Source organism: Anomaloglossus baeobatrachus, chromosome 7 (genome assembly GCF_048569485.1).
Source record: "Anomaloglossus baeobatrachus isolate aAnoBae1 chromosome 7, aAnoBae1.hap1, whole genome shotgun sequence".
In the NCBI taxonomy this organism is placed as follows: Eukaryota; Metazoa; Chordata; class Amphibia; order Anura; family Aromobatidae; genus Anomaloglossus; species Anomaloglossus baeobatrachus.
In genome coordinates, this window is record NC_134359.1 from 159,115,818 (window position 1) to 159,136,098 (window position 20,281).

A 20,281-nucleotide genomic window follows, 5' to 3' on the forward strand; every position below is an offset into this window, starting at 1 on the left:
CCAGGTCGCTGATGTGTTTCACACACTTCAATGTCGCTGGGGAGGTCGCTATTACGTCACAAAACCGGTGACGTTACAGCGATGTCGTTTGCGATGTTGCAGTGTGTAAAGACACCTTAAGGGTCAAGGCATGTTTGGGGGGCAGGGATAGGCAAGGAAAGTAGGGAGTTGGAGTAAGAAATGTGTTAATAGTATTAAATGTTTGCTGGCAAATGCAAGGTCTTGTAAACAAAATGAATGAGTTGGAGTCTCTTGTTAAGGTTGCTGCGAGCACTGGAGACTATGTCCAGATTTCTTGCTACTGCACATGTGCGAGCGCTGGAGACTAAGTCCAGATTTCTTGCTACTGCACATGTGCGAGCGCCGGAGACTAAGTCCTATCTTGGAGCCATTGCACATGTGCAGGTGACATCATCGCTGACACGAGGTCACATGTCTCTGACACCTTCTATGCCGATTGGTCGCTGGTCATGTGCTTGTGATGCCTTGCTCGGTGATAGGCCAGCATGACGTCACTCCTGTCGTTCTGGCAGCGGATTGGCTCTGGTGTCCTCCATCTTGGATGAGGCACAGAGTCTATATAAGACCCTGACACACGCCGCATGGCGCTCAGTCCTCTTGGTTCATGCATAAGAGTAGACGCTCTGTGCGCGTTCCTCTAGGCATTCCTCTGTCTATGCTAGGTGAGCGCTACCGGCAGCGTAGCGTTCTTATACCTTACAGCTTCGGCTGCTGTCCGTATCCTTACCTCTTAGGGGAGCGGACATAGGCAGGTGCCTGAGGCACATGGTCTGGCTGGGCCTTGTGGTTCGACTCATAGGTGGACGTTGCCGCTAGGGTAACGTTCCTTATACTGCGTCTGGCAGTTGTTCGTATCCTCGCACACTAGGGGAGCGAACAGAGGTAGGAGCTTTGTGCGGCTTACGCTGCTGTTCGTCTCTTTTGCACCACTAGAAGAGCGGACCTAGGCAGGTGCCATATCTAGTGGTTTGTGTCCTTGCACACTAGTGGAGCGAACGCAGGTAGGAGCTTTGTGCGGCTTACGCTGCTGTTCGTCTCTTTTGCACCACTAGAAGAGCGGACCTAGGTAGGTGCCATTTCGCACACATTGCCTTTGTCTCTGTGATTATTAACGGAGATCATTCCACACACCCTCCAAGTAAGGGAGGAATTGCTTTACTTACTTATTATATCCTTCTGTGAGTTAACAGAGGTATTGCACTCTGCCATAGTCTGCAGCAGAGTCTTTGCACGGTGGACCCTGACTGTCTGATACTCCTTTAAGTTATTATCAGACAGCCCCCCGTAACATTACGACTGAGCCAAGGGTCTGGCAGTTATGGCAGAATATCAGCAGTTACACCGTTACATACAAGTACTTGAGTCACGGCTCAAGAGTATAGAGGATAAACCTCAGACCATGGTGACATCTGCACATGATCCTCGACTTGCTCTGCCAAACAGATATTCTGGCGATGCCAGATCATGTCGTGGTTTCATTAGTCAGTGTCAGATACACCTAGAGGTCAACTCTTCTCGCTTCTCTACGGAGAGGTCCAGAGTAGGCTTTATCATCTCCTTACTTCAGGACAAAGCCTTAGAATGGGCGACTCCCCTATGGGAGCGCTCTGATGTGGTTACTCTGAGACATCAAGACTTTCTTGATGCTCTTAAGGCGGTATTCATGGGTCCGCAGGTTACCCATGATGCGGTCCTGAGACTGTTAGATCTATCTCAGGGTTCGTTATCCACTAGTTCTTATGCCATTGCTTTTAGAACTCTGGTGGCAGAACTAGATTGGCCAGAGAAGGTGTTGATTCCTATCTTTTGGAGAGGGTTGGCAGGCTATGTCAAGGATGCTCTTCCTACTCGTGAGGTCCCTGCTTCTCTGGAGGACTTGATCACAGTAGCAACAAGGATCGATGTACGCCATAAGGAACGTAGACTCGAGGTCTCTTCCTCACGCCCTAAGCATCGGCCTATTCCAGTTGTTGAGGGTCCACTACCATCTTCCTCAGCATCTGAAACATCTCCCACTCCTATGGAGTTAGGTCATACGTTCTCCAGACTACGCAAGTCTGGTCCTCCTATATGTTACGTATGTCGTCAGGCTGGGCACTATGCCAACAAGTGTCCTAGTCGTCAGGGAAACTCCCTGGCCTAGTAACCATTAGAGGGGGGTTACTAGAGACGTCTTCTGCACCCTCTAAGTGTTGTATCCCAGGTCAGCTCTCGTTATCTGAGAATACATGGCCTATTATGGCTTTTGTGGATTCCGGAGCTGACGGGACTTTTGTGTCCTCAGGATTTGTAAAGGGACACAATATTCCCTCTATCATGTTAGAGGCGCCTATTCCTGTCCGTGTTGTTAATGGAACTATGTTGTCTGACTCCATTACATTGAGGACAATTCCCTTGCGCCTTTCCCTGTCTCAGGGTCACATAGAGGAGATTTTTTTTCTTGTTTTGCCTGAGGGTATAGACGACGTCCTTCTGGGTCTCCCATGGCTTCGGACTCATGCTCCTCACATTGACTGGGAGTCTGACAGCATTATTAGTTGGGGTTCGAAATGTCAGTCCCGATGTCTTCCCTTACCACCTAAGGTCATTGCGGTTGCATCTACTGATCTCTCTCCCATACCTACACCCTATCTAGATTTCGCTGACGTGTTCTCCAAACAGGGTGCTGAGGTTCTTCCACCCCATAGGCCGTATGACTGTGCCATAGACCTTATCCCAGGTTCGGTTCCACCTAAAGGCAGGGTTTACCCCCTGTCGATACCTGAGTCGGAGGCCATGTCGACCTATATAAGAGAGAGTTTAGAGAAGGGGTTCATTCGTAAGTCTGTCTCTCCCGCGGGAGCTGGGTTTTTCTTTGTTCGGAAGAAAGAGGGTGATTTGCGTCCCTGCATAGATTACAGGGGTCTCAACGCAATCACAATAAAGAACAAATACCCATTAGCTTTAATTTCGGAGCTCTTTGACAGACTGAGAGGAGCTCAAGTTTTTACGAAATTGGATCTGCGGGGTGCGTATAACTTGGTACGAATTCGAAAGGGTGACGAATGGAAGACCGCTTTTAACACCCGAGACGGTCACTATGAATACCTCGTCATGCCTTTTGGGTTATGTAATGCACCCGCAGTATTTCAGGACTTCGTAAACGATGTGTTCAGGGATTTACTGTTATCCTCAGTAGTGGTGTATCTGGACGACATCCTGATTTTTTCTCCTGATCTGGAGACTCATCGTCAGGATGTCGTTCGTGTCCTTTCCCGTTTAAGGGAGCACTCATTGTTTGCTAAACTCGAGAAATGTGTATTCGAGCAGTCCTCATTGCCTTTTTTGGGTTACATTATCTCACAAGAGGGCCTGGCTATGGATCCTGCGAAGCTCTCTGCTGTCCTGCAATGGTCCTCATTCCTTGAAGGCGGTGCAACGCTTCTTAGGATTCATAAATTATTACAGGCAGTTCATTGTTACACCTCGTGGCTCTCCTGTGGCAAGGAATGAGACAGTCTCCTTGCCTGCCACGAGCGCTCCTGCTCAGCAGCGCCGAAGGTCTGCCAGACTGCGCAGAGTGCAGGAGAAACCTCCTCAGAGAGGCAGCACAAGGGTGACACCTAGTGGTACTCCTGTTGCAAGAAATGAGGCAGTCTCCCATTCCTTGCCTGCCGCAGCTCCTCCTGCTCAGCAGCCTCGAAGGTCTGTGAGGTTGCGCAATGTGCAGAGGTTTGCTGCTCAGGGAAGCAGTGAGACTCCCGTTATCTCTACACATTGTGAGACCGAGGATCCCGCCTCTATTTCCCAGAGGCAGGAGGGTGAGCATGTGCTATGCTTGGTGGATCCTGATTCGCCCACTGACGTCACACGGCTTGATGACAAGGCTGGTGACGTGGTGAATCCTGACTGGCCAGGCTGGGATGTCGTGGATCCTGATTGGGTCAAGTCCGTCATCTCCGCCTCGCGCCCGCCCTTGGCTGGAGCTACACCTCCTTAAAAGCTCCTCCTGCCATCATGGCGGCGCGCGACCGTCCTTCTATGTTTGGATGTCTGGCAGCGTGCTGCCACGCCACTGCTCAGGCATTATCCTCTTCTGTGGGCTTGGCCCTTGCTGCTTAGGCAGCACCTGGTTTGCAGGCCGTGTCCCTGCCTTGCCGCTCCGGCAGTAGCTCCTTCAACAGGCCGTGTTCCTGTCCCAGGTGAGCTCCTCGAGTCTCCACCGGACTCACCTGGTTATTGAAAGCACACGTGCGTGGGCACCTCTGTGCTACCCTCGTGCCATATTCTCGTGACTTCCACTGGCACACGTGCGTGGGCACCTCTGTGCTTCCCCGTGCAACAGGTACACCGAGCCGTGTGATCCCTGCCATACAACCCACACGGGTTAGGGCAGACCGGTGTACATAGATCGTCTGTGACATTCCAGACGATCGCTAGCAGCAACCCGCTCACTCTTCACCCACCATAGCAGCGGTCCCTTACACCGCACAGTGGACCTTGACCGGCGGAAGCTGTCCATTCCCCATCTTGGCACGCTTCCCCGGGTCCCCCTCGTAACAGTTCATACCCCATTTTTCTACTTTGGTGGCCCCTTTGGTGGCCTTGACTAAGAAAGGTGCTAATCCCAAAGTCTGGTCTACTGAGACATCTCAGGCTTTTGAGGCAGTAAAAAGACACTTTTCAACTGCACCCGTTCTTCAAAGACCCGATGAGAGTAAGCCCTTCCTCTTAGAGATTGATGCCTCTTCAGTGGGTGCTGGTGCGGTCTTGTATCAAAAGAACGGTGCAGGTAGAAAAAGGCCGTGTTTCTTCTTTGCGAAAACCTTTTCACCGGCAGAGAGAAACTATACCATTGGGGATAGGGAACTGCTCGCCTTGAGATTAGCCTTGGAGGAGTGGCGTCACTTGCTGGAAGGAGCGAAACATCCTTTCCAGGTCTATACAGACCATAAGAATCTGACGTACTTACAAACCGCTCAGCGTCTGAATCCTCGCCAAGCCCGCTGGTCCTTGTTTTTCTCCCGCTTTCACTTCTCCATCAACTATCTGTCTGGGAGTAAGAATAACAAGGCAGACGCCCTGTCTCGCTCTATGCTTTCTACCCAGGAAGAGATTGACGAACCTCGTCTTATCCTTCCCTCCAGGGTTTTTCATACGCTCTCCCCTGTGACGTTAGACCAAATCCCACCGGGCAAGACCTTTGTTCCGCCTGATCGACAGAATGATATACTGTCATGGGCCCACATCTCAACGGTGGGTGGGAATTTTGGTATTAGGCGGACACGAGAGTTACTGGAGCTCTGTCAAATTTGCTCCTCGCTTCCTGGGTCCTTATGAGGTTTTTCGACAGGAAAATCCTGTAGTCTACCAATTAAAGTTACCCGTCCATCTTAGGATCCATGACAAATTCCATGTTTCACTGCTAAAGCCGGCTATTTTTCCTCACGCTCGTGAAGTGCACTCTCCTGCCTCTGATTCCTCTCGCTCTAGCTATGAGGTACGAGCCATAGTTGGTTCTAAGATGATTAGAGGACGCAGGTTCTTCTTGATAGATTGGGAGGGCTATGGCCCGGAACATTGCTCTTGGGAGCCTGAGGAGGCTGTCCATGCTCCCAACTTAGTTGCCGATTACCTGCGTCGCTGGGAGGGGGGCCCTTGAGGGGGAGGTACTGTTACGGTTGCTGTGGCTCTGGAGACTATGTCCGGATTTCTTGCTACTGCACATGTGCAAGCGCTGGAGACTAAGTCCTATCTTGGAGTCATTGCACATGTGCGGGTGACATCATCACTGACACAAGGTCACATGTCTCTGACACCTTCTAAGCTGATTGGCCACTGGTCATGTGCTTGTGACACATGGTCACATGTCTCTGACACCTTCTATGCCGATTGGTCGCTGGTCATGTGCTTGTGATGCCTTGCTCGGTGATAGGCCAGCATGACGTCACTCCTGTCGTTCTGGCAGCGGATTGGCTCTGGTGTCCTCCATCTTGGATGAGGCACAGAGTCTATATAAGACCCTGACACACGCCGCATGGCGCTCAGTCCTCTTGGTTCATGCATAAGAGTAGATGCTCTGTGCGCGTTCCTCTAGGCATTCCTCTGTCTATGCTAGGTGAGCGCTACCGGCAGGGTAGCGTTCTTATACCTTACAGCTTCGGCTGCTGTCCGTATCCTTACCTCTTAGGGGAGCGGACATAGGCAGGTGCCTGAGGCACATGGTCTGGCTGGGCCTTGTGGTTCGACTCGTAGGTGGACGTTGCCGCTAGGGTAACGTTCCTTATACTGCGTCTGGCAGTTGTTCGTATCCTTGCACACTAGGGGAGCGAACGCAGGTAGGAGCTTTGTGCAGCTTACGCTGCTGTTCGTCTCTTTTGCACCACTAGAAGAGCGGACCTAGGTAGGTGCCATTTCGCACACATTGCCTTTGTCTCTGTGATTATTAACGGAGATCATTCCACACACCCTCCAAGTAAGGGATGAATTGCTTTACTTACTTATTATATCCTTCTGTGAGTTAACAGAGGTATTGCACTCTGCCGTAGTCTGCAGCAGAGTCTTTGCACGGTGGACCCTGACTGTCTGATACTCCTTAAAGTTATTATCAGACAGCCCCCCGTAACACTTGTGTCAACCATCGATTACGATGTGGTAGGCATTACGGAAACCTGGCTGGATGACAGCCATGACTTGATGACAAACGTAGAGGATTAAACTACATTCAGGAAGGACAGGGAAGACAAAAAAAGTGAAGGGGTGTGTATATTTATCAAATCTAACTTAAGACCTGTGCTCAATAAAGATAATGATGGGAGCTGCAGTAATGTAGAGGCAGTATGGGTAAATGTACATAGGAAGGGCAATAATGGAAAGCTATTAATTGGAGTTTGCTATAAGCCTCCTAACATAGATGAATAGGTGGAGGGTGAAATGCTGAAACAAATTGGAAAGATGACTAATAATAATTATCTGGTCCTTATCATGGAGGATTTCAACTATCCAGACATTCAGTGCAACATAGAATCTTCTGGTTGTGCTAAAAGCTGTAAGTTCTTATCTACAATTCAAGACTATTACCGCTCTCAGATGGTAGATGAACCCACGAGGGGAGATAATTTGCTGGATTTGGTTCTGTCAAATAGATCAGATACAATTTCAGATGTACTGGTCCGGGAACACTTGGGCAGCAGTGACCATAATATGGTAAGTTTCAATATAATATTCAGTAGAACATTTGAATGGGGAGATGCTAAAACCTGGAATTTTAGTAAAGGTGATTTCAACAAATTAAGGCTACTTTCACACATCAGTTTTTTGCCATCAGGTTCAATCCGGAAAAAAACGGGTAAAACGGATCCGGTACCGCATCCGTTTTTTCCCCATAGACTTGCATTGTTACCGGATTGTACCGGATGGCTTTGCGTTGCATCCGTTTTTTTCCGGATGCGGCAAAATTAGTTAAAGCGGCGGCCGGAGGCAACGTAGCTTGCAACGTTTTTTTGTCCGGCAAAAAAACCGCATCGCGCCGGATCCGGCGCGATACGGCGTGTTTTACAATAGAAGCCTATGGACGCCGGATCCGGCGTAATGCGGTAAAAAACGGATGCGGCCGCCGGATCCGTTTTTCTAAACTGAGCATGCTCCAATGTAATTAACAAAACGGATCCAGCCAAAAAACGGACGAAAAGGATGCAAAAACGGATGCAAACCGTATCCACCGGATCCGTTTTTTAACGGATCCGGCATAACGGATCCGTTAAAAAAACGGATCCGGTGGATACGGTTTTCACTTTTTTTTCAGGATCCGTTGGATCAGGAAAAAAAAGGACTGTGCCTGAATACAGAAAACTGATGTGTGAAAGTAGCCTAAGGGAAGAGATTAATCGTGTAGATTGGGACAATGTCATGGTAACTGGTGATACCGAACATGAACGGGACAGGTTTAAGGATATGCTACTAGAGTGCTGTAAAAAAACGTATACCCTCTGTTAATAAAATGTCCGGAAATAAAAAGTAACTACTATGGATAAATAAGACAGTACAAAGTATAATAAAGCAAATACAAAAGGCATTCAAAATCTTGAAGGCTGAGAACACAGCCTTTCATAAGTATAAAATTCTCAATAGGAAATTAAAAAAAAGAAATCAATCTAGCAAAGTTAGCTACAGAAACAAAAATCACCAAGGACATTAAAATAAACCCCAAAATGTTTTATAAATACATCAATGCCAAAAGGAAATAAAAGGATGCTATCTGCCCCATAAAATATTATATAACAGGATAATTATAGAGGACAAAGAAAAGGCTGAGATATTTAACAGGCACTTTTCATCCATGTTCACCAAGGAACTGAGTGTCCCAGTGATCATTCAGAAGGCAAAAATATAGTTCCCCTCCTGAAATAACTAATTTAACACAGGAAGAAGTAAGCCTGCATCTGAGTAAATTAAACATTGACAAATCCCCCAGACCAGATGGCATTCAACCACGGATACTCAGTAATTGACAGACCGCTGTATCTTATCTTCTTAGACTCTTTTGCAAAAGGGTTGGTACCTCAGGATTGGAAAATGGCTGACGTGGTACCGATATTTAGGAAAGCTAAGAGGGTGGATCCAGTCAACTATCGTTCGGTAAATCTAACATCAGTGGTGTGCAAGATTTTTGAGGGCATTTTAAGAGATGTCATGCAACAATATATTAGAGAGAATAATATAATAACCAGCATGGATTCATGAAAGATAAGTAATATCTAACCAACATGGTGGGTTTCTAAGTGCAAAGCTGGATATAAGTGCAAATCTGGATATTGGTAATGCAGCTGTTGTGATTTATTTGGACTTTGATAAAGCACTTGAAACTGTACCACATAACAGTCTTGTAATGAAGCTCCAGAAGCAAAAACTAAGGGAAACTATAAGCAGATGGGTAAGGAATTGGCTAAAAGATAGTAAACAAAGAGTAGTCATAAATGGTACATTCTCAAATTGGGCTATAGTCAGCAGTAGGGTACTGCAGGGATCTGTGCTGGGACCAATTCTTTTTAATCTCTTTATTTATGACCTTGTGGATGGGATTGACAGTAAATTGTCAGTCTTTGCTGATGATACCAAACTATGTGGAATAGTAAAAACAGATCTTGATAGTACAATATTTCAAAACAATCTGGATAAGTTGTCGGAATGGGCAGACACTTGGTAAATGAGATTTAATGTTGTGTGGTAGAGCCACTCTCTCAGCAGTAGGAGATGGATGCAGGAACACCTCACGTGTCGATTTTCACCTGGTTTATTATCATCAGCCACAATCCATTTACAAAAGACAGAGCTACTTCCTCCAGCACAGGAAAATACAAAGCAGAACATGAGTGTGTCCAGAGGCCTGGCTTTTACCTCTGGGACCACACCCCGAGGTGGAGATATAGTGAACAGCCATCCCACCCATCTCTTTAGCTGTCCACAACAAACCTGGCCCAGGTAATACAAATTAACCCTCTCAGCACCTAATATGCTGGAGTACTACATCCGGGTTCACATCACTGATTGCAGTAGTCGCAGAGACACATATCTCCCCTCGTGCACATCAACAGGGATCACATCACAGTTGATAAATGAAAGTAATGCACTTAGGATGTAGTAATCCTATTGCTGCATATACATTATAAAGCAGCAGAAGTCATTGATGTACCCCAAAGTGAAAAGTTTATGAGTAGCTGGGTAGTATTAAAATGTAACTTTTAATAATAAATAATTAAAACAAGGGGGAGCACACAATGAGTGAAAAGACAAACCAACAAAAAACATCAAAAATGCTCCTCTTGCAGAAAAAAAAGAGGCAAAGATATAATATAAGGTAACCCTATTTATGATGAACACCACGCAGGGTAGAAATACAACAGCAACAGGATATGGACCACAACAATACAATATATATTGGCCCCTCGATAATCACAAATGCTGTGTGTTCTTAAATAGAGATGAGCGAACCGGTCCCGGTTCGGCTCGAGGTCGGTTCGCCGAACGGAGGTCCCGTTCGAGTTCAGCTCGTCGAACGTTCGACGAACCGAACTCGAACTCCATAGGAAACAATGGCAGGCAATCACAAACACATAAAAACACCTAGAAAACACCCTCAAAGGTGTCCAAAAGGTGCCAAACAACTCACAACACAACACAAACACATGGGAAAGTGACAAGGACATATACTCATGCGAAAACAAAAGAGCTGGACAAGAAAAAAGAGGAGGACACACAGATATATGACTATATGCAAGGAAACATCAATTCCATTATTGTGCAACTTGAGCCCTGCTCATTTTAGGCTTCCAATCTGGATAAATTGCCTGAGCTCGCCACGTACGCCTTGGGGATCTTGTTGTGTACTGCAGCCAGCGTTCTCTCGGAACCTGTCTTCAGTGCTGCTGGGGGGTCTGCTGACAGATAAGCACACGCGTCTGTCCACTGACAATGTGGACATGGCTCTCAGAGGACTTTTCTTCCCCTGGGTCAGCCAGGGGAGGCGAAAGGCACGCGTATTTTTGAGAGTGCTTCATGCAAAGCATCTTTTTCTTTTTCAAAAGGGGGCTCAACCGATGCCAGTCAAGTGGGGTGTGTGTGGCCCAGTTAGTGGAAACGAGGGAGACTGTGGTTGGAGTCCCCTCGCTGTGTTTCTAAAAGAACCAAGATGAACAAGTCATGGCTTTCAGAGGACTTTTCTTCCCCTGGGTCATCCAGGGGACGGGAAAGGCACGCGTATTTTTGAGAGTGCTTCATGCAAAGCATCTTTTTCTTTTTCAAAAGGGGGCTCAACCGATGCCAGTCAAGTGGGGTGTGTGTGGCCCAGTAAGTGGAAACGAGGGAGACTGTGGTTGGAGTCCCCTCGCTGTGTTTCTAAAAGAACCAAGATGAACAAGTCATGGCTCTCAGAGGACTTTTCTTCCCCTGGGTCAGCCAGGGGACGGGAAAGGCACGCGTATTTTTGAGAGTGCTTCATGCAAAGCATCTTTTTCTTTTTCAAAAGGGGGCTCAACCGATGCCAGTCAAGTGGGGTGTGTGTGGCCCAGTTAGTGGAAACGAGGGAGACTGTGGTTGGAGTCCCCTCGCTGTGTTTCTAAAAGAACCAAGATGAACAAGTCATGGCTTTCAGAGGACTTTTCTTCCCCTGGGTCATCCAGGGGGCGGGAAAGGCACGCGTATTTCTGAGAGTGCTTCATGCAAAGCATCTTTTTCTTTTTCAAAAGGGGGCTCAACCGATGCCAGTCAAGTGGGGTGTGTGTGGCCCAGTTAGTGGAAACGAGGGAGACTGTGGTTGGAGTCCCCTCGCTGTGTTTCTAAAAGAACCAAGATGAACAAGTCATGGCCCTCAGAGGACTTTTCTTCCCCTGGGTCAGCCAGGGGACGGGAAAGGCACGCGTATTTTTGAGAGTGCTTAATGCAAAGCATCTTTTTCTTTTTCAAAAGGGGGCTCAACCGATGCCAGTCAAGTGGGGTGTGTGTGGCCCAGTTAGTGAAAACGAGGGAGACTGTGGTTGGAGTCCCCTCGCTGTGTTTCTAAAAGAACCAAGATGAACAAGTCATGGCTTTCAGAGGACTTTTCTTCCCCTGGGTCATCCAGGGGACGGGAAAGGCACGCGTATTTTTGAGAGTGCTTCATGCAAAGCATCTTTTTCTTTTTCAAAAGGGGGCTCAACCGATGCCAGTCAAGTGGGGTGTGTGGCCCAGTTAGTGGAAACGAGGGAGACTGTGGTTGGAGTCCCCTCGCTGTGTTTCTAAAAGAACCAAGATGAACAAGTCATGGCTCTCAGAGGACTTTTCTTCCCCTGGGTCAGCAAGGGGACGGGAAAGGCACGCGTATTTTTGAGAGTGCTTCATGCAAAGCATCTTTTTCTTTTTCAAAAGGGGGCTCAACCGATGCCAGTCAAGTGGGGTGTGTGTGGCCCAGTTAGTGGAAACGAGAGAGACTGTGGTTGGAGTCCCCTCGCTGTGTTTCTAAAAGAACCAAGATGAACAAGTCATGGCTCTCAGAGGACTTTTCTTCCCCTGGGTCAGCCAGGGGACAGGAAAGGCACGCGTATTTTTGAGAGTGCTTCATGCAAAGCATCTTTTTCTTTTTCAAAAGGGGGCTCAACCGATGCCAGTCAAGTGGGGTGTGTGTGGCCCAGTTAGTGGAAACGAGGGAGACTGTGGTTGGAGTCCCCTCGCTGTGTTTCTAAAAGAACCAAGATGAACAAGTCTTGGCTTTCAGAGGACTTTTCTTCCCCTGGGTCATCCAGGGGACAGGAAAGGCACGCGTATTTTTGAGAGTGCTTCATGCAAAGCATCTTTTTCTTTTTCAAAAGGGGGCTCAACCGATGCCAGTCAAGTGGGGTGTGTGTGGCCCAGTTAGTGGAAACGAGGGAGACTGTGGTTGGAGTCCCCTCGCTGTGTTTCTAAAAGAACCAAGATGAACAAGTCATGGCTCTCAGAGGACTTTTCTTCCCCTGGGTCAGCCAGGGGACGGGAAAGGCACGCGTATTTTTGAGAGTGCTTCATGCAAAGCATCTTTTTCTTTTTCAAAAGGGGGCTCAACCGATGCCAGTCAAGTGGGGTGTGTGTGGCCCAGTTAGTGGAAACGAGGGAGACTGTGGTTGGAGTCCCCTCGCTGTGTTTCTAAAAGAACCAAGATGAACAAGTCATGGCTCTCAGAGGACTTTTCTTCCCCTGGGTCAGCCAGGGGACGGGAAAGGCACGCGTATTTTTGAGAGTGCTTCATGCAAAGCATCTTTTTCTTTTTCAAAAGGGGGCTCAACCGATGCCAGTCAAGTGGGGTGTGTGTGGCCCAGTTAGTGGAAACGAGGGAGACTGTGGTTGGAGTCCCCTCGCTGTGTTTCTAAAAGAACCAAGATGAACAAGTCATGGCTTTCAGAGGACTTTTCTTCCCCTGGGTCATCCAGGGGGCGGGAAAGGCACGCGTATTTTTGAGAGTGCTTCATGCAAAGCATCTTTTTCTTTTTCAAAAGGGGGCTCAACCGATGCCAGTCAAGTGGGGTGTGTGTGGCCCAGTTAGTGGAAACGAGGGAGACTGTGGTTGGAGTCCCCTCGCTGTGTTTCTAAAAGAACCAAGATGAACAAGTCATGGCCCTCAGAGGACTTTTCTTCCCCTGGGTCAGCCAGGGGACGGGAAAGGCACGCGTATTTTTGAGAGTGCTTAATGCAAAGCATCTTTTTCTTTTTCAAAAGGGGGCTCAACCGATGCCAGTCAAGTGGGGTGTGTGTGGCCCAGTTAGTGGAAACGAGAGAGACTGTGGTTGGAGTCCCCTCGCTGTGTTTCTAAAAGAACCAAGATGAACAAGTCATGGCTCTCAGAGGACTTTTCTTCCCCTGGGTCAGCCAGGGGACGGGAAAGGCACGCGTATTTTTGAGAGTGCTTCATGCAAAGCATCTTTTTCTTTTTCAAAAGGGGGCTCAACCGATGCCAGTCAAGTGGGGTGTGTGTGGCCCAGTTAGTGGAAACGAGGGAGACTGTGGTTGGAGTCCCCTCGCTGTGTTTCTAAAAGAACCAAGATGAACAAGTCATGGCTTTCAGAGGACTTTTCTTCCCCTGGGTCATCCAGGGGACAGGAAAGGCACGCGTATTTTTGAGAGTGCTTCATGCAAAGCATCTTTTTCTTTTTCAAAAGGGGGCTCAACCGATGCCAGTCAAGTGGGGTGTGTGTGGCCCAGTTAGTGGAAACGAGGGAGACTGTGGTTGGAGTCCCCTCGCTGTGTTTCTAAAAGAACCAAGATGAACAAGTCATGGCTCTCAGAGGACTTTTCTTCCCCTGGGTCAGCCAGGGGACGGGAAAGGCACGCGTATTTTTGAGAGTGCTTCATGCAAAGCATCTTTTTCTTTTTCAAAAGGGGGCTCAACCGATGCCAGTCAAGTGGGGTGTGTGTGGCCCAGTTAGTGGAAACGAGGGAGACTGTGGTTGGAGTCCCCTCGCTGTGTTTCTAAAAGAACCAAGATGAACAAGTCATGGCTCTCAGAGGACTTTTCTTCCCCTGGGTCAGCCAGGGGACGGGAAAGGCACGCGTATTTTTGAGAGTGCTTCATGCAAAGCATCTTTTTCTTTTTCAAAAGGGGGCTCAACCGATGCCAGTCAAGTGGGGTGTGTGTGGCCCAGTTAGTGGAAACGAGGGAGACTGTGGTTGGAGTCCCCTCGCTGTGTTTCTAAAAGAACCAAGATGAACAAGTCATGGCTTTCAGAGGACTTTTCTTCCCCTGGGTCATCCAGGGGGCGGGAAAGGCACGCGTATTTTTGAGAGTGCTTCATGCAAAGCATCTTTTTCTTTTTCAAAAGGGGGCTCAACCGATGCCAGTCAAGTGGGGTGTGTGTGGCCCAGTTAGTGGAAACGAGGGAGACTGTGGTTGGAGTCCCCTCGCTGTGTTTCTAAAAGAACCAAGATGAACAAGTCATGGCCCTCAGAGGACTTTTCTTCCCCTGGGTCAGCAAGGGGACGGGAAAGGCACGCGTATTTTTGAGAGTGCTTCATGCAAAGCATCTTTTTCTTTTTCAAAAGGGGGCTCAACCGATGCCAGTCAAGTGGGGTGTGTGTGGCCCAGTTAGTGGAAACGAGAGAGACTGTGGTTGGAGTCCCCTCGCTGTGTTTCTAAAAGAACCAAGATGAACAAGTCATGGCTCTCAGAGGACTTTTCTTCCCCTGGGTCAGCCAGGGGACGGGAAAGGCACGCGTATTTTTGAGAGTGCTTCATGCAAAGCATCTTTTTCTTTTTCAAAAGGGGGCTCAACCGATGCCAGTCAAGTGGGGTGTGTGTGGCCCAGTTAGTGGAAACGAGGGAGACTGTGGTTGGAGTCCCCTCGCTGTGTTTCTAAAAGAACCAAGATGAACAAGTCATGGCTTTCAGAGGACTTTTCTTCCCCTGGGTCATCCAGGGGACAGGAAAGGCACGCGTATTTTTGAGAGTGCTTCATGCAAAGCATCTTTTTCTTTTTCAAAAGGGGGCTCAACCGATGCCAGTCAAGTGGGGTGTGTGTGGCCCAGTTAGTGGAAACGAGGGAGACTGTGGTTGGAGTCCCCTCGCTGTGTTTCTAAAAGAACCAAGATGAACAAGTCATGGCTCTCAGAGGACTTTTCTTCCCCTGGGTCAGCCAGGGGACGGGAAAGGCACGCGTATTTTTGAGAGTGCTTCATGCAAAGCATCTTTTTCTTTTTCAAAAGGGGGCTCAACCGATGCCAGTCAAGTGGGGTGTGTGTGGCCCAGTTAGTGGAAACGAGGGAGACTGTGGTTGGAGTCCCCTCGCTGTGTTTCTAAAAGAACCAAGATGAACAAGTCATGGCTCTCAGAGGACTTTTCTTCCCCTGGGTCAGCCAGGGGACGGGAAAGGCACGCGTATTTTTGAGAGTGCTTCATGCAAAGCATCTTTTTCTTTTTCAAAAGGGGGCTCAACCGATGCCAGTCAAGTGGGGTGTGTGTGGCCCAGTTAGTGGAAACGAGGGAGACTGTGGTTGGAGTCCCCTCGCTGTGTTTCTAAAAGAACCAAGATGAACAAGTCATGGCTTTCAGAGGACTTTTCTTCCCCTGGGTCATCCAGGGGACGGGAAAGGCACGTGTATTTTTGAGAGTGCTTCATGCAAAGCATCTTTTTCATCTTGAAAATTGGGTCAACTGATGCCAGTCAAGTGGGGTGTGTGTGGACCAGTTAGTGGAAACGAGGGAGACTGTGGTTGGAGTCCCCTTACTGTGTTTTACATGCTTTTAGTAGGGCATGACATGGCTTAGAGGTTGACTTTCAGCATCTGGAAACTGTTGGCTACCAAAATGCTGCCTTTCCAACCTTTTTAACCGAGGATTTTCGAGACCTTATGCCCATCGCAGTGCCCCAAGAGCCGATGCCCAGGCGCCACTCCTTCTCCAACAAAGGCGTGCACGCGCTACACCAGCATGTCGCACTAAACATCACTGATTCCTTGAGAAACTCTGTGTGACAGGGTGCATTTCACCACAGATAATTGGCCCAGTAAGCATGGACAGGGGCGTTACATGTCGCTGACTGGGCAATGGGTTACTGTGGGGAGAGATGGAGAAGGGTCTGCTGTACAAGTCTTGCCGTCCCCACGAGTTGTTTCAATCCTTCTTCTGTATGTAGAAGTTAATACACTGCTTCTGCCTCTTCAACCTTGTGTGGGTCCTCCACCTTGGCGCAAACCCTGTGTGGTCAGGCCACCCTTCCTTGTAACTGCGCACAAGGAATACCACACACCTCCTTACTATGCTGGCAGCAGAGCTCAATGCCATCAGGCGGTCAAAGGTTTACTTTGAAATGTATGGGAAATGTGAGTCACACCGCTGAGAAGTTGTGGACGGTTAGCTCTGGAGACCGAGTTTCATCAATGGTTGTCTCCACTCAACCAGCAGCCAGGGAAGGCCGGGTGCGACAATGATGCAAACATGGGTGCGGCCCTTCGCTGTGACAATGTGACACACGTGCCTTGTGTGGTTCACGTGTTGAACCTGGTTGTCCAGCAATTTTTAAAGCACTATCCTGGCCCACATGGCCTTCTGCAGAGAGCATGGTGTAAGGCCTTCCTTGATCCACACACTCAGATGGGCTGTAAATGATAGGCTAGAGGGAAGCCACTCACCAAGCAGGACCCCTAGAACCCTGAAACCCTTTAACCCCTATACAGGGATTAGGAATTACACAGGGCCCAAGGTGATTAATACCTGTGGAAGGCTGCAGTTCCAGAGAATAGTAGTCAGGCAGGGTCAAAACATTAATTGAGGAACAGGAACAGAATGGCACGGCCAGGACTTAATCAGAAAACAAGCAGAGGTGAAATGCGGATCGGCCAACAAGGTACATAAACAGCAAGCAGGAAAAGTAGTCAGGTAACAAGCACACAAAATCATAAAACTGAACTGGGGGTAAAATTAACCAGAGGTTCATAGCTATGTCTAGCAGTGGTCTGCAGACAGGATGGGCATAAAGAAGGGTGTGGTGTCTTTCCATTGGTTGTAGCTGAATGATGGTATTTCATCTGTGAGATACCCACCAGCTACATTCAGCCAGAGATTCTGCATCTGTCAAGGTAATGCAGCCCAGTGGGTGAGCATAACCTGCGTCCACCTGCGCCGCTGGCATCAACTCCTCTCCCATCATCAGCACTATGCATGAAAGGAACACGTTGTCACCTGGCGACCGGAGTACAAATTGACGGAGCGTACTCCGTTGGTGACTTAACAGCCGTGTGCGGCAATGATGCAAACCTGGCTGCGGGCCATCGTCAGGGCAATGTGACACACGTGCCTTGTATGGCTCACGTGTTGAACCTAATTCTCCAGCAATTTTTAAAACACCATCCCGGCCTACATGGCCTTGTGCAGCGGGCACGCTCGCTATGTGCTCACTTCCATCGTGCGCACACAGCAGCTCAACAACTTTCGTCGCTACAGAAGTCTTTAGGTCTGGTGGTTAAACGCCTGAAATGCGATGTGCCGACACGCAGGAATTTGAATCTGCACATGTTGCAGCGTTTGTGGCAGCACCGCCGAACCCTGCTGCAATACGTTATGACATATAGCCTGGGATAACTTGATCCAGAGGTGGTGCAGATCACTTTGCTGGAGTGGTGTCAGATCAAGGACCTATGCACCCTGCTACACAGTTTACAAATGTCGACGAAGATGTTTAGCACTGGCAATGTCATTCTCAGCGTGACAATTCTGGTCATCTACATGATGGAGCACACTGTAATTATTATTCGGAGTCAGGTGTTGGGACAAGAGGAAGGGGAGGAAGTACAGGAGGAGTCATATGCGGAAGGGATAACAAGATCTACGAGGTCCAGATGGTCAGCGGTACCTATGCGGCAGTCATGGTGAGGGAGAGGGATTAACAAGGGCGCATAGTATCAGCAAAAAGTGTTGAGGAAGGTGCAGGAGCCCATGAAGAAATGGAGGACGAACTGGCGATGGGCATGGAAGACTCAGCAGATGAGTGAGAGCTTGGTCACATTTCGGTTGTGCGAGGTTGTGGGGAGAGGGCAGAGGAAGGAGGCACGATTCTCACCTCTCTGCCACCAACACACCAAGGACTTGGTCCTCCTGGATGCACAAGACACATGAGCGCCTTCTTGCTGCACTACCTACAACATGACCCTCGGATTGTACGAATTCAAAGTAATCCGGAATACTGGGTTGCCACACTGTTAGATCCCCGGTACAAGACAAAATTTGGCGAAATAATTCCTGCCATAGAAATGGACGCACGTATACAGGAGTATCTGCAGAATGTGGTACGCAATCTTAGATCTGCTTTTCCATTAAACACCAGTGCTGCACAGAGTGAATCTCAACGCTTTGTCATGGATAGGAGGAAATGGTCTTTTACTTGTCCACATCTGAGGGACCGAGGGCTGGCTGCTGTGCTGAGATGGCGTTGAGTACAGTGTCCCTGCAGAGTTGCACTTTTGGTCATATACCAAAATGAGTTGAAAAAGGACAGATGCTGGTGGAAAGGGGAACAGGTGTGTTGGAAAGGGGAAAAAAGTTTTGGTCCGTGGATTTGGTGGTTAAGCAACAGTAACATTTGCTGAAGAAACACCATCTGTTACGGTGGGACTGGCAGATTTGCATAAGGTGGTATATACTATGTTACCGCTATATAACGAAAATTAATAAGAAAAGAAAGAGAAAGGTATATATCCCCATCAGCAGTCAGTGTCCACCGTGCTCCTAGTTGGAAAAGGAGAGTTTGGCAACTGGAAGGTTTGGTGGAGGATACAGAGCTGTGTGGCTATGAAACTAATAGTAGCCTGAACCGAGTTAGACGCCATTCGGATCTGGAGACTGGGAGCCCTGTTAGCGTCACAGGGTTCACATGCCCACCCAGCCCAGGAACTCCCTGTTAACAACACAGGGGCCATTGAGTACGCTGACCGTGTGTATAGGGGCCACACCTGTGGACAGCAGGCGCATCAGCAGCAGCAGGCCTGTTAATGCCACTGGGCTGCACAAGCAGGACTGGTAGGACAGGAGCTGGTCTTAACCGTTCTGCGTTACCAACTGTGGTGGTGGCCTGCATCGACACCCTATCCCTGCCTACCTCTGGCCTAAAGCCGCAATGGGTTCAACACATGGAGGTGTGCTCTTTCGGAGCATAATAGAAGACTGCGCACCTCCTTGTTGGCTCCAGCCCCTTTTATAACCTGGGTCCGCCCCAAACCAGGGTGAACCACAATGCACCTCCTGGAGACAAAAGTAGAGTAACACGTCATGAGTGGCATAACTAGCGTCCTATTTGGAACCGCAACTTCAATGATGACCTCATGGCTGCCATGACCCAAACACCTCACCAGTCATCGTCTGACCATCAATAATGCGGTGACAAGTCATAGGGGTGGGCCTCTGCAAGCCATTTGGGAGGACACCTGATGCCCTGTGGTCTATATGGGACCCCCACATTAGGGGCAGGGCCAAAGAGTTCATTACCGGACCTAGTCTCTGATGCAGTAAGTGCCTGAGCATGCTCAGTAGCATGAAATACAGTCTCTGAAAAAAGACTATCAGCTTTAGCATGGTGTCTAGGCACAAAACAGGACTTAGACCCGGCACGGAATGCAAGTACCTGTGCAAAGAGGCTTTTCACACTTAGTGTGGGAGCATGCGCTGTATCCCGAAATGAAGACTTAGCGTCAGGAATGGCACAGTCAGGCTGAGCATACTCACTAGGCGAAACACTGTAGTTAGGCTGCAGCTGGGGTAAATCGGCACACGCATGCGCACTAGCTGCCTCTCCACACTTAGACGTGGAGGAGAAATTGCTCTTCGGGTGTGAACTTGGAGATGCTGTCTATGAACAGAAGGAAAAGCTAAAGGAAGCCTCACTTTCTATCCCTCCGAATTATCAAATGCAGCAATGAATTCCCTGAGTTTGCTATAACATTAGCGTAGCAAAATGTGCATGAGGGTGTCATGCACAGGTGCTAGAAATAGCTTGGCACCAGTGGGGCACTAATGGAATACAACAGCCAGTTCTATGATGCCACTAAATGGCAGTATTTTTTGCTATCATTATAGCTTATTAAAAACAGAGCAGGAGGGTGTCATGCAGAGGTGCTGCACATAGATTTGCACTAGTGTGACTAGACAAAAGTCCAATAGCCACGCTTAGGATGCCACTAAGTTTCCTCAGTGTTTGCTAGTATAATGGCTTAGTTAAAAAGAGTTGGAGTGTGCAATGCAGGCAGACGTGCTGCAAATATCTTTCCACTAGTGGGACTATAGCAAAGTCCAATA

The 20,281-nt window shown here is 48.6% G+C and overlaps 1 protein-coding gene across 6 annotated transcripts in view; it reads right to left on the reverse strand.

Annotated features, from left to right (window-relative positions):
* Positions 1-20,281, reverse strand: part of GULP1 (GULP PTB domain containing engulfment adaptor 1) — a 2,424,202-nt gene that overhangs the window by 1,826,404 nt on the left and 577,517 nt on the right. The gene's annotated exons all lie outside the window — the stretch shown is intronic.